Raw genomic sequence first — 261 nt, forward strand, 5'->3', positions numbered from 1 at the left:
TTTATTTTGCGTGTGTGTGTGTGTGTGTGTGTTCTTATTACAGTACCCCTCTTTTTGATGTGTTATGGTTCCGTTGCGTCTTTCTTTTTTTTTTTTTCGTATTTATTTACCCCCATCCTCTCTTTATTTATTTATTTATCTCTCTTTCTTTCTTTCTCTTTCCTTCCATTATGCCTTTTACTAAATTTTATTTTAATTTATTCTCCTCCGTTTTTCTACTTCCTTCCCTTTTCTTCGTTTTTTCCCCCTCTTTTTTTTTTT

This window comes from Trypanosoma equiperdum (genome assembly GCF_001457755.1).
Source record: "Trypanosoma equiperdum strain OVI genome assembly, contig: ctg_530, whole genome shotgun sequence".
Classification (NCBI taxonomy): domain Eukaryota; phylum Euglenozoa; class Kinetoplastea; order Trypanosomatida; family Trypanosomatidae; genus Trypanosoma; species Trypanosoma equiperdum.